A 14,314-nucleotide genomic window follows, 5' to 3' on the forward strand; every position below is an offset into this window, starting at 1 on the left:
CCTTCTCCTTCCCCACCCTTTAGTGAGTTTACTCACCTGAGCAATGGACATGGCAGGGCTAAACCTGATTTAGCAGCCCAAAACATGTCCCAACTTCCCTTTAAATATCCAAATGTAGGGTGATCATATAGAAAGAAGGACAGGGCTCCTGTATCTTTAACAGTTGTATTGAAAAGGAAATTTCAGTAGGTGTCATTTGTATGCATGCAACACTGGATGAAATCCCCTCTTTATCACAACAGTTAAAGCTACAGGAGCTCTGCCCTCTTTTGTATCTGGTCACTCTAGTATAGAGGGCAGGGCTCCTGCAGCTTTAACTGTTGTGATGAAGAGGGGATTTCACAAGGTGCTGCATTCATCCAAATGACACCCACTGAAATTCACTTTTCAACACAACTCTTAAAGATATAGGAGCCCTGCCCTCTTTTTCATATGTTCACCTTATCCAAATGTTAAATAGTATGTATGCCATCTTATGCATAGTTTGATTAGAATGCAGTAAACCAGTTCATTTAGGTTCATCTAATAATACAGAGCATTGCTATATTCCAAATTAACAGGATAGATGCATTCACTGACAGTACTAAAAACGTCAGATCTGTTACATTCTTTAATGTTTGATAGTGCAGTACACTTTCAAAGATGAAAGTGTTTGCTGCCACTAAATAAATAACCCTGTCTGTCACAGCTATCTTGCCACAATCTGATTAAATTCTGTTCTCGGAGGATAAAAGACTTCTAATATCCCATTTAAAATCTCAGCGATTTTTATCACTTAGTTTGACACACAACACTCCCCCTCCAACCCCTCCCTCCCATTTAAAGTAACTCTTTCTCAAATGCTTAAAAGTATATTTACATTTGTCTAGCCAAGGTTTGTATATTCTCTCTGGAAGCTCAGGGACCATTCATAGGGGAACATTCATAGTCGGGTTCTACTGGAACAGGCCATATAAAGATCCATACAAAATATGCATGGCAACACCACAACTTAATATTCCCACGCACAGCAATCTTAAGACCCACCTGGGATTTTATAAGGAATCCCAACAACCTATTGTGGTGTTGAGGATCATTGGGGGGTGGGGGGAGATCATTTTTCCCTACCGTCACTTTGCCTCCTGCTTCTGTCCTGCAATAGGAATGGGCAGCTTCCTCTTTCTTTACATGGGGAAGAAAGAGGAAGCAGCAATGACCATGTGGCCCAATCACTTGTCGTTTTTGTCACACAGGTTCTCCTGCACACGGCAGGAAATGGCGGCAAGTTTCATTATAGCCAAAAAAAAAAAAAAAAAGATTTGATGAGGCTCATTTTGTGATGGAAAAAAGAGCAGAAGGAACAGGAGGCATATGGGAGGAATGCATCATTAAAATGCCCCGTGAAGAACCGTGCGTGGCCAGTCACAAGCGTGCGATAAAATGCTCATCTGAAGAAGCTCTTTGATTCCCCAGTGAAATATATTTCTGCTATAATTCCTCCAGAACCAAAGGTTACATTTCCTGCAGAATGTTCAGACTTGTGTTGAAATATATCAGCTTCACTATTAGATATGAATATTTTCAGCATAAGTGCATCTTTAGGGCTTGGCACCAAATCATTGATGCACATGCATAATTGGCAGAGACTAGGGATTAATGGATCTTTCCATTTCTGGTTTAAGTCAGTGTTCACCCATAAATCTGTCCCATGCCGTTTCTGTATTTAATCTGCAATTTAAACAGTAAATAAATCCACATGAACATTTGGATTTAAAGACATATTTTAAATATTTGTTCTCTCAAAATATGCATTTGTAAATGCGGTTTACCTTAAAACATACATTTCTAAACATATTTTCTCTCAAAATAACTTTTTAAACCATATTTGGACACAGTTGTTTGAGCTAAGAATTGTATTGCAGTAGTCAGAGAAGTGTGAATTCCAATAGACAGCTATGTTCCAATCCACAGATTTGTTCAGGTGGTACAGATCTGGGTGGATGCCGGATCTGCTTTCAGTGAGAGGAAAGGATCTTTGGTGAGAGGCAGGGCCTTGCTTGCAGAAGATCCCAACGTTAGAGGATTCGTCTCCCCCCACGCCACAGGTCACCCCACTCAGCAGGGTCTCCTCACTTTCTTTGCAGTATTTTCAAGGAGCTGCCATGGAAAGGAGGGGGCAAGGAAGTCCACTTCCATCAGTGCCATTGATCCAACCTAAGCCTGGACCCAAGCCCTAGGCGGCATATCAGAATTTGCAAAGATCAAATTCCTCAGGTATCTTGAATGGTAAGATTCAAGATACCTGAAGATTATTATTTTTTTACTATTTACAATGTATACTTGCCAAATCAGCATGGTGCACATCTTCTGGGCATCAGTCTGAAGCTATTTTCATTGAGAGAAAAGCTTTCTTCCTGATGCAAATATAAGTTTCAGTTGAGTGGTTTCATCTGGACCACCGCAGAGGAGGAAATGGTTAAACTTTCTCTTTCTTGCCTACTTCAGTTCTGATAATTATCACGTACGCACACACACCATGCAGCTAGTATTTGTATTGTTTGGCCCTGCTACTGAAACAAGAAGCTGGAGACATGAGGTTCTTGTATTTATGAAACAGAACTAGGTAATTAACCTAAGGGTACAATTCTATCAGATTCACCCTTAATATTCATAAGCCTCTGAACTCAGAGGCTTATGAATATCCAATACAGAGCAGGAGGCACAGTGGAGGCAATCCATGCCTCCCTTGTGCCTCCCACTCTGTGATTTAGCTAGATGGGCATTTTCGCCCATCTAGCTGAGCTGATGAGGAGGGAGGAAAGAAGGGTGGGGAGGACTGGGGATTTGTCTTCTCCTCTCCCTGCCCACCAGCATGCTCCCTTTCCTTCCCTTCTGAGGTTGCCTTTGTGACCTCGGAGAGGCAGCCAGTATGGTTCTTTCCATGCCAGCCACAAGATGGGGAGGAGCTTGGATTCCTGGATCCAAAGTTAGACCCAGGAATCCTAACTATCCTATGCTCCCCCCAACTCTATCTAGGGGCTATAGGATTGCTCTCTAAGTGGCCATTAAGTCCCTCTTCTCCCACAGTGCAGAAGTCGCAAACCATTCTTGCAATTCAACAGAATGAGCGGGTGAGCCATATTTCCATTCCTGTTTTATCCTTTTTGCATTATCTGCCTTCAGTATGAGGACAGGACAGGATATGAGTATAAGAAACCAGCTGGTGGCAACCAAGTCACTGAGGCCATGTCCATGTCATTAAATGGTGTTAGATCTTCTGGTAGGGACAATTCAGGAGGCCTTGCTTTTGTTGAAATGTACTGCCTGTTTATGTGATTGGAGTTCCTGGCCTCAATTCCTGACTTCTTGTGATCGCTCTTCCATGAACATATAGCTTTCATGTGATAACTGTAGTTCCAATGTGACAGTCTAGCAGTGTGAATTGGTTCAAAGTCTTATTCATGGGAAGGACCAGCCCCTTGTTTGGAGCTATGAACCCCAACAGTCATGTTGTTTCCCAGTGATATAGTTGCTATATGTCAATATCAAAGACTACTTGAAGCAACACAACACAGATTCTGAGAACCTGAAAACCTATGTCTTTGTAGATTCGACGCACCACTTTTCCCACATTGGCAGAACTCTCTCTCTCTTTCTCTTTCTCTCTCTCTCTCTCTCTCTTATCCAGGTTTCATATTTTTATTTCTCTTTAACCTGACACTGGCTTGAACTGTCAAGAATTGGTTGTCTTTTGAGGTCCACTGAGCTCCCACAGGACTATTCCTTGAAGAGTAGAAAGCTGAGTTTGAAGGTGACCTTTGCGCCCTGTCTTCATTTTTCTGCTTGTTAGCACATAGCGCCAAGATTTTGATGCCAGAAAGAAGGCTTTGTTGTAGCAGCAATATTTTGTGGAAGGGCTTTTCTTTTTGTGTTCGAAGTATAGCACTATGTTTCCCACACACATGCATGAGTCTGGAAAATAATTCTGTTCTAACATACGGCAAACAAGGAAATTATTTACCTCCATTGCATTATTAAAAAGGTGGGCCTAATTCTTACAGGATTCAATTGCAAACCAAAAATACTTCTGCTCTCAGCCTCTGTGAATTTCAAACCACCCCAAACTCTCCTATCCCCTTATCCTAGACAAGCTCAAGAAGAGGTTGAAATCCAAAGCCAACATGGTAACCGTGCGGCCATCCGAATGTTGGTGGGGGTGAGGCGATTCGATCATATAGCGCCTATACTGCGCCAACTGCACTGCTTAACTGTGTGTTTCCAAACCCAATTTATAGTTCTGGTTTTGACCTTTAAAGCTTCAAATGGTTTAGCACCAAATTACTTGAAGAACCACCTTTACCCATATTTATTTATTTAATTTATTTATATACCGCTTCACATCTGGACAGGAGCAGTAAACAATAAAAGATAAAAAGAAAACATCTTGGGGGGGGTTTCTTTTCTTTTATGGTTTTATTTTGTTAAAAATTCACAATAAAAATGATTAAACGAGTCAGTCAAGGAAGTCTTCTTGAGATTAAGATGTTTTCAGGAGATACCAGAAACAACACAACGTTGGCGCATGCTCAACCTCCAGAGACGGAGTTCCATAGAAAGGGAGCCACCACACTAAAGGCTCTTTTCTTAGTGGACTCCAATTGGGCCATCGCTTCATGATGAACCAGCAGGAGCATGCCCTCTGATGACCTCAGTGACCAGGCAGATTGATAAAGGAGAAGGCACTCTCGCTGGTACCCTGCTCCAAAGTTGTTTAGGGCTTTAGACACTAGTAGTAAACCTGGCCTGGTAGCAGACAGGCTACCAGTGCAGTTTCCTCAGCAGTTGCTCCTGAAAACACCTGACAGCAAGTGATGGGATAAATTACATTTCTATCATTTTTATGTTGCAAGTCGCCTTGGGAAGACTACAGGCTTGGAAAGCAGCTAAGAAATAGATTATGTAAACTAGATAATAGAGGTTGCAGCAGTTGCACAGATAAAGTCAAGCAACATGAAAAAGTTGCATAAATCATTCCACCAATTAGAGAGCCTTTCATGTATACTGCATAGTGTCGGCCAGACAATGTCACACTGGCCTTTTTCTCTTTGATGAGATCTGGAGGAAAGTGTCTCATATGCATGGGGCACTTCCCCATATAAACAGCTCACCAGATAATGCCCCCCCCCCCCCCCGTAATTAGAAACTTCCAAATGGTGTCTGTGATCATTTCAGTTGGGAAAAAAATAAAGCAAAATTTCACCTCAAAGGCTTTTCCAAAAGCTTTATCAAAATATAAAGATGCACATTTTTAAAATAGTTTTATAACAGCTAATAGATATTGCTCGTTATTTCTGCTTCTATGATTGTTTTCAGTATGGCTTACAAAACACACAAGATTCCAAGAAAACCACCCATACGCCTTTGTTGGAATAATAATAATAATAATAATAATAATAATAATAATAATAATAATAATTTGTTACCTGCCTCTCCCTCTGGATTGAGGCGAGGTACAACACAAATGCAAACACCATAAAATACATATAATTGATTAAAACATATAAAACTAATATATTATTAAAAGCAACACATTATTAAAAGGAATCTTAAAATTACACTGGATAGGCCTGCCGGAAGAGATCAGTCTTTATGGCTTTCTTAAATTCTGGAAGACTGTTAAGTTGACGAATCTCTCCTGGCAGGCCATTCCACTACACTATATGTACCATTGGATAGGATATCTCAAGTCAAAATATGCTGTAATACACTGTATTACACATATACACTGTTGGACACACTGTGTATGTGAAATAAGCAAAATTGCATTGCCATAGCAATAGCTGATAGGTGATCTGCCTTCATCACTAGACAAGTTTCAACCAGGCATTATGTGTAGTACCTGTGCTTATCATTGAAATGTATATAAATAGTAAGAATGCTTTATCTACATCTCATTTGTGTTTTATTTATTTCCACACTTTATTTATTGCCCTGAGATCTATCAAGGCAACCCTATACCAATAATAACAAAACTTTTTTTTAAGAAAATGTATGTGATACAACAAAATGAAGCAATGTTATGTTCTACTGATTTCAGACTTTCATCAGCTTAAATCTCTACCATGGAAATCAAAGGGACTTAAAAGTACTTAAGTTTGGCTGGATCATTGCAAAAACAATATTTAAAAACACAGTTGCTCACCATGTACAGAACAAATAAAACACTCTCTTAAAATAACAATTAAAAATCATCACAATACAGTCTTGAGTATTCACACCATTTGGCCTGGTTTTCATGCAATGTTAAGCCATGGTGTGGGTTTCTTGAAATCTGTTTTGCCAATGACCCAATTCATAGGCGATGACAGCAATTCCTGGATTGTTTAACCCAGAAATTGCAGGACTGAGCAGAGTACACAAGCCGTGCACTCATCATTTCCACTTTTAATTAACAACCCAGGAATACCATTCCTGGGTTGTTTTGTAACATGAGAATCCAGAAATTCTGGCCTATTTATTGGTTAGACAACCCAGAGTTAACCCAACAATTGCTTCTCATTTTTAAGTTGGCTTAACTGTTGTTTAACCCATATCCAACCCAGAATTCACACACATATCATGAAGCAACCGAGGAATTAAAAGCAGAAATGACAGGCACATGGCCTACGTAGTCTGCTCATTCCCACAGTTCCTGGGTTAAACAACTTAAGAATTGCCATTGTGATGTGTGAACTGGCCCGTTGTGTCCAAGCCCACCCCTGCAAACAAACCATTAACTAGCTACAGACCACAAATATAACCATGGCTTGTTGATGGCTTATGAAATCTGGCTTATTTAAACCATCTTTTTTGTGATGTCTCAAGCCAAAACTGTGGTTTGTCCCTGGCTTGTTTGTGCAGCTGTCTACATTGAATTGGGGCACCCACAAGAGCAGCCTGAAAATGAAACTGCTCTGAGGGTTGGCAAACTGGGCAAGAGAGAAACAAATCCTAAATAGGGAAAATAACCTGTGGGTTGTTTGCTTGTCTGCAAGACAATTCATGGCTAAAGCCACAAATCATGATTAACATAAGCCATAGCTTATTGTTACATGCAAACTCAGCCTTTGTTTGCTATGGGATTTTTAAAATCAGGAATGAATTTACCACTGTCTGCGATATGTTTTCTACCCCTGTGGGGCTGTCTGCGAAAAGTGTTTGGAAGCTGCAGCTTGTGCAGAACGCTGCTGCCAGGTTGCTGATGTGGATCTGTTATTCAGAGCATATAATTCTATTGTTATTCACTCTGCATAGACTCCCAGTCTGTTTCCAAGCCCAATTCACCTTTATCACCTTTCAAGCCCTAATAAAACCACAATATTAAAACAACAACCTCCCACCAAAGCCGCCAAAGCCACACTGAAGTTAAACTCCATAGGCCCAATGGAATAAAAACAGTTTTAAATATTCCAAAAGAATGAGCCTTGTGTGGTGGTCCATATTTAATTTGAACAAATTGTACACTAATTTGCAAATGGCTAAGTTACTGAGCTGTAAGAGCTAAGCTTGGCATAAGGTAGCGTAAACCAGATGTTCAGCTACTAGGGACAAATGTGGCTGGCACTCACCACAGAGTGACTATAAATGGCAGCTGCCATAAGATAAGGCAGTTATGAGAACAGGAGTCTTTCCCAGACTTTCCAGTGGAGATCTCTCAACTGGAAGTGGGGTCCACGTCTACACCTGGTGTTTATTCCAGGATAATATCAAAGTCATCCCTACCGGGCCACATGACACACAGCTGATCCCACTGTGATCTTGGGTCCACCCCTCAGTATTCCTAGAATATTGCTGACTGCTTTTTCACATTTTTCCGGCTATCTCACTGCAATCCCAAAGTCCGCGGCTGGTGTGCCCTCCCCCACCCTTCACGAAGACGGTGCTGTTTGGCATGAGTTACAGGTTTGGTGAACAGTCAACCTGCTGTCAGGGGCATGTCCAGCGGTTTCAGAGGTGTGTGAAAGTGGACTCATCCGCCATTTTCGGCACAGTTTTTGATTGGTTATTGGCGTGGTTTTTTGCGCTGACCGTTTGTATTTTGTATATTCACTAGACTTCCTATCCACCCCATGTGTAGCTGTGCATTTGCATCTGTGCACATCCCTCCTGATTCATAAAAAAGTCCTGTAGCTGTGTTATCTGCCTAGCCCTGCCCACTTTTCCTGATCCACATGCTGAAGCACCATAAGGGGACACACATTCTCCTGCAACAGCACTCCTGTCATTGTGGGAAACTTCCCTCACGTGTGCCCCATGAGTGGCAATCGCAGAACCGGGAAAATTTGCAGCCACCCCTCCTCCCTTACGAAATGGCTGTTGGTGTAGATTAGGCCCCGGTCTCATCAAGTGAACTCTTATTCTGAGTTTCAGGACCTTCATGGCTCAGGGAAGAATATGATACTCATTATGAGACAGATGGGATGGTTTGGTTCACATTTTAAGGCAAACTTACAGAATTTCAAACTTTTGAACCGTTGTCTTTTAAAATTCTCACTTCTCTGAATTTTTTATGGAGTTCTCTAATGAAAAAATGCATCTTAAATGCATATATTAGGAGAAGACAACATTTAAAAATATATACATTTTCTATGCATTGTTTGATTGGAGAAGTGTCACGTTCTTCCGCAAACCACTGAAAAACAACACGTGGTACTGTAAATTCAGGAAATAGGATGTTATGCTTTGAGGAAAGCAACAAAAGTAGGAAGGCCCAGAGTGTAAAACCCCCCCTCAAAAAAAAGGGGGGGGAGAAAGAAGCTGCTTGCAAAATAAATAAATAAACGTGAATATTAGGCAAAAGTACAGTCAGAAATGCATGTATTTGGAGAAATGCACTAAAATGTGTATGGTTATTTTGTGCAAACTGAAAGAGAAATTCTCAGAGTTTGGGATGAGGCAAACTAAGATTGGAAACATTATCAAAGGTTGGGATGAACCAAATGTAAGACTGGAAAATTGAGAAATGGAGAAAACCCAAAATTAATAGATTGGTCCATCCCTAATTCTGAAGTTTGTGAGAAATTAGGAAGAGACAGGGCTTTTCACATACCATCAGTTGAATTCTAGTTATGTTGTAAAGTGACTCCCCACAAACATAATTTCTTTGATATATATATAATCTCAAATATTAACATAATAAAGAAACTATACTTGAATAATATGTTTTAAGAAAGGAGACACAATATTTTAAATATGCCAAGAGCTCATGTACAGTTAATGTTGTAACCATAGCTTCTTGGATAGCAGAATAGTACAGTGGTATATAGGTTAATATTACATTGCATGCAGGAAGCACATAAACAGTTTTAAGCAGACACTTGAAAAGAAATCCATGACCCAGCTGCATCATATAATAGGCTATTGATCACTGATGCAAGTTTAAAGGTAAAAAGGCCTGTACTAAAAACAGAACAAATTCCTATAAGAACTCTTTGTCCTTGTAGTATTGGACTATTGTAAACACTGAGCAGGTCCCTGAAATGAACTCAACATCCTGAAGAATAATTAGCTATGTATAGTTTTGTAAACTGCCCAGAGAGCTTCAGCTATGGGGTGGTATATAAATGCAATAAATAAATAAATAAATAAATATGTATAGGGTGAATTAACAAGGAGGGCCTTCTACCCTTTCCCATGACACAAGGGTGGTTAATAACCCATGGTGGCTTGTTAACCACTCTGCATGTGCCAGTTACAAGACAGCCGGATCTACATAATTACTGGCTTGAAGCACAGCTCTTGTGTCATCCAAACCTAGTGTGGATGGCTTGTTGGGGTGGTTAACAAACTACCCAGAACCTATGACCTTGCTGGCTTCAGACCACACAAGAAGCTGCAGTGGGGAGCTTGGATTACATCTGTGACCTGGCACCCATGGGTGCTGCAACTCACCATGACTTAAATATGCCATAGTAGGCTGGAGTGATCATGTAAACCATGTCATTTTGTTTTGTTATATTGGGGAAAAAAAGTAAAAGTAAAGGAGAATGTATGGGGCAGCATGCAACTCTGCCAGCTGGCTTTTGCTATGGATGTACCACTAGTGTAAGTGACACCAATAGCATAAACTGGCGTGATGGACTTTCCCAGAAAACATGTCACACCTAGGAATGTGAGAGGAATCTGGTTGGCGAGGTGGAGCGCAATGAACTTTCATCGACTTGTCTCTTTCAAGGGCTCTTTCAGCCATCATCTTTCAGCCATTCACGTTTTATCAGCTTAGGTTGATATACCAACTACGCCCTTATCTGGACAGAGATAGCCTAGCTACAGTTATCCATGCTCTGATAACCTCTCGTTTGGATTACTGCAATGCGTTATACGTGGGGCTGCCTTTGAAAATGGTCTGGAAGCTTCAGCTGGTACAAAACAGGGCAGCCCGTTTACTAACAGGGACTGGCCGGCGAGATCACATTATGCCAGTCCTTTTACAACTTCATTGGCTGCCAGTCCGGGCCCAATTCAAAGTGCTGGTATTGACATTTAAAGCCCTAAACGGTTTGGGGCCAGGTTATTTGAAGGAACGCATCCTCCCATATGTACTTGCCCGGACCTTAAGATCATCTACAGCGGCCCTTCTCCGTGAGCCCCTGCCAAAGGAAGTGAGGCAGGTGGCTACTAGGAGGAGGCCTTTCTCCGCTTTCTCAGCTGTGGAATGAGCTCCCCAGAGAGGTCCGCCTGGCACCTACACTGTACTCCTTCTGTCGCCAGCTGAAGACCTTTTTATTCTCTCAGTATTTTAACACTTAATTTTAACTTAAATTTAAATTTTACTGTTTTAACTCTGTATTTTAATTTTATATCAATTTTGCTGCGTGGTTTTTATCCTGGTTGTGCTTTTTATACTGTATTTTGTATTTGTGCTTTTAACCTGTTGGTTGTTTTATTATGGTTTTAATTTTTGTGAACCGCCCAGAGAGCTTTGGCTATTGGGCGGTATAAAACTGTAATAAATAAATAAATAAATAAATAAATAAGAAATATGAATTTACTCAAAACCCACAAGTTAATTCCTAGTAGTACTATAGGAGCCTGTGTGACACATGTCATACTGACAGCTGATGTCTTTAAACTATCTCTCAAGGCTTAGAAGCTTGGGAAATAGCTGTAGGTAAATGAACCACATAGGGCCGGTTCATCACCTGCTGTCTGACAACATGCTTGTGTGACTGAGCCTTTCCTAATGACATAACAGAAACTCAACTTGGGAGGCTTCTGCACACTTCTTGATTGCACAAAACCATACGGATATTTCTCAGACAAATTCTGAGAGCACTTTAAAGGAGTTAGAGTTTGATAACCTCTGACATATAGCTAAGTATTCATGTGCTAATCCTGACTGATTACAGCAAAACTTGGCAAAGATGATAGTTTTGCTTTTAAATGTTAAGGGTTTTTTAAAATGTCAATATTTCATTTGGATTTTTTATTTGTTTTGTTTCTTTTTTCTTCTTCCAGTAATTCAATATGGCCAGTCTGTCTTTATTTATTTTTTCATCTGTATTCAGTAGAACAGCAGCAGTAGTGGGCTGTAAATTCAGATCATTAGGCTCAACTCAGTCATCGATACCATGCTTTGTCGGTTGGGACAAATATGATGATGCTAAATTTCCCATTATTCGTGTAAGCCCCTCCCCCCCCACAAGTCTTGCTGACGCTGCCCTTCAACTTGCTGGATATTTAGAGACAGGGTAGCTACGAATTGAAAATGTTTAATTACTTTTGCTGTCACTTGACAAAACTGATTCTTATCAAGGGAAATTAAGGCCTCCAAAAGCAATACAGGAAAAGAAAGATTGCTGAGATCACATTTGCTCTGTGTAGCAGAGGAATGAGCACTTGACTTATCCATAGATGGGTAATGGAGGAAGGAGGAAGGAAGTCATTATGATCCTTTAATAACGGATTGTGTATGCATATTTTAGGCAGATTGCAGGCTTGATTGACATCACACGACTGAGGCAATCCCATTTCAGTCTCTTTCTTGCCTAATTATAGGATATAGAAGTATTGTCCCACCAACTCAAACCAAATCATCATTACATCCTGGAATTCATTATACCACTCAACTTTGCAACAAAAGGAGCCACAAAGAAGTGAAGTTTCAAATTCATTTTTAAAAGCATTAGCCTGGCTAAACTAATTTAGATAGCTCCTTCAGGTTTAGGATCCAAATTCATGAAACTAAATCCCATCCCTGGATCTTGATAAAGAAGTATTTTTAATAATAATTACAAAGGAGGTGTGTGTGTCTATGTATGGAAAGCGGGGGAGGAGGGGAGGTAGCCAGAGTTCTCAAACCTTCCTCCTCCTCCTCCTCCTGAGAATATCTGGAACATTCATATATGCAATGAAACTGCTCTTCTTTTGGAATAGCAAATCAACTTGTTCAGCCCCTAAATATTGTAGACTAGAACCTAAGGAGAAAAATTAAACTAAAAACTATTTGACGGTAGTAAGGGGATGAGAACATATCTATGCTGAATTAAAAAAACCACAAGTCTTTCCTTTAAAATATAGGCATTGGTTTTAAACCTGGAATCCTAAGAAAGGAAAACGGGCCCAAATCTGTGCTCCATGTTGAAGGAGAAAAAATTATTACAGAGAAGGGGCAAATATTAACAGTTCCTGCCTGGTATGATGTAACCCTTGTATATTGGGGAATTAGCAAATATGAAAAGAGAGAAAAATCAGTTATTTGGCCTCTCACAGGTTCCTTTCCGGCGCTCTCATGATTTACAGCATGCTCTGGGCATTGAATGACCTTATTGGAATAAGGTCATTCAGTGCCGCTGATCAGAAGACACCTTTTTTTTTTTTTTAATAATTTTTATTTGTTTTCTACACTATATAAACATACAACATTACAATAATAATAATAATAAAAAAAGAAACATCAAACAACTGCTACATACATATTGAATAAATGTTGAGTACATATATGTTGAATACCTATTACCTATACATTATCATACTACAACATAATCATTCTTAACATAAAAGTGCACCCCCCACCTCGGGATCTATTCCTGAGTCCAAAATCTGATCGTTTCTTCTGCTGGCGGTTTCCCACTTCCCTTAGTAAACACAAATATTAGGAACTGTTTCCAGATTCCTTCAAACTCATTTATTTTAGTTACGCCTTTTCTCCACTTAATATTACATGTCAGTTTATCATTAATGGCTATATCCCATACTTCTTTGTACCATTCTTCAATAGAATATTCCCCTTGAATCTTCCAGTTCCTAGCTACCATCAATCGTGCTGCAACCAGCAAACTCGATATCAACTCTATAGTTTCTTTTCCACACTTTATAACTTCAAATAGTGACAGCAATGCAATCTTTGGCGTTTGTTCTATTTTCATTCCCACTATTTCTTCAATTTCTGAAAACACCATCTTCCATAATCTTTGTACATATTTGCATTGCCACCACATATGTAAATACGTTCCTTTTTCCCCACAACCTCTCCAACAATTTGCTGAAGGCTGATCATTTATCTTATTCAATCTAATCGGGGTTAGGTACCACCTCCATAAAATTTTAAAATAGTTCTCCTTTATTCTCACTGATAAACTTCTCAACACTCTTTGTTTCCATAGTCCCTCCCATCTCTGTCGCCCTATTTGTACCTTCAAATCTGACTCCCATACCATTTTCTCTGAGTTCTCTCTAAACTCCTTTTCTAACAATATTTTATATATTTCACTCATTAACCCTTTTAAAACTATACTACCTCCTTTTCCTTTTTCCTTATTTACTATTAACTCTTCAAACTTCGTCATCTTTCTACAAACTCTATTATCTTTAATCCACTTTTTATTCCATTGTTCTAATTGCCCATATTCTAACCAAGATAATTTTTTCTCCTTTAACAATTTTTCCATATCCTCTCTTGTTTTTATATCTCTTAACCAATCCTTTAGTTTCATTTTGCTTTTCTCGGCCTTTTGGCTAAGATCAAGTGTAGATCAGAAGACACCTTAAGCCATGGCTTTAACCATGGTGAATAAAGCTTTTTGCCTTATTCACCATGGTTTATTTATTTTATTTATTTATTAAATGTATATACCACCCTATAGCTGAAGCTCTCTGGGCGGTTTACAAAAGTTAAAAACAGTAAACATTAAAAAGTATACAAAATTTAAAACCATCAAAAATATATATATAAAAAACCCAGTATGGTTAAAGCTGTGGTTTAAGGTGTTTTCTGAACAGGGCCAATATGTATTTTTTAAAACCAAATTTGACTAGGAAAGCCTCTTTGGGTCTCCCCCTTACTCCGGTCACATCT

General features: G+C 39.6%; 1 pseudogene; it reads left to right on the forward strand.

Moving 5' to 3' along the window:
• Positions 1-13,954: 13,954 nt before the first annotated feature.
• Positions 13,955-14,100, forward strand: LOC134405211 (U2 spliceosomal RNA; annotated as a pseudogene).
• Positions 14,101-14,314: the final 214 nt, after the last annotated feature.

Source organism: Elgaria multicarinata, chromosome 10, assembly GCF_023053635.1.
Source record: "Elgaria multicarinata webbii isolate HBS135686 ecotype San Diego chromosome 10, rElgMul1.1.pri, whole genome shotgun sequence".
Lineage (NCBI taxonomy): Eukaryota > Metazoa > Chordata > Lepidosauria > Squamata > Anguidae > Elgaria > Elgaria multicarinata.